The following is a 368-nucleotide window of genomic DNA, read 5'->3' as shown; positions in this document are numbered from 1 at the left end:
TTTTTTTTTTTTTTTTTAAGAGATGGGATCTCTCTGTAGCTCTGGCTGGCCTGGAACTCACTGTGTAGACCAGAGATCTGCGAGCTTATTCCTCCACTAGGATTAAAGGGATATGTTATCAGGCCTGGCTTTTTATGAAGGTCCTGAGGATCTGAACTTGGTCCTCTGCTTGCATAGCACGCACTTTACTGGCTGAACCATTTTTCTAATACCCGACCCCCATTTTCATTTTTCATGGAAATACTAATCAGAGAATACTAATCAAATAATTTGCTTGTTTTGTTTTTTATTTCATTTTATTTTATGTTATTTATTTTTTATTTTATTCATTTTATTTTATTTTATTTTATTTTATTTTATATTTTACT

At 31.8% G+C, this 368-nt stretch overlaps 1 protein-coding gene across 1 annotated transcript in view; it reads left to right on the top strand.

Moving 5' to 3' along the window:
- LOC103750013 (Alstrom syndrome protein 1-like) overlaps nt 1-368 on the top strand; it is a gene marked incomplete at its 5' end in the record, with an annotated part of 83,275 nt that overhangs the window by 49,742 nt on the left and 33,165 nt on the right.

The sequence above is a fragment of the Nannospalax galili genome, unplaced genomic scaffold (genome assembly GCF_000622305.1).
Source record: "Nannospalax galili isolate Female #2095 unplaced genomic scaffold, S.galili_v1.0 scaffold3407, whole genome shotgun sequence".
NCBI classification, from domain to species: Eukaryota; Metazoa; Chordata; class Mammalia; order Rodentia; family Spalacidae; genus Nannospalax; species Nannospalax galili.
Note: the sequence above shows the minus strand (reverse complement) of the source record. Positions and strands in the feature narration are given on the sequence as shown.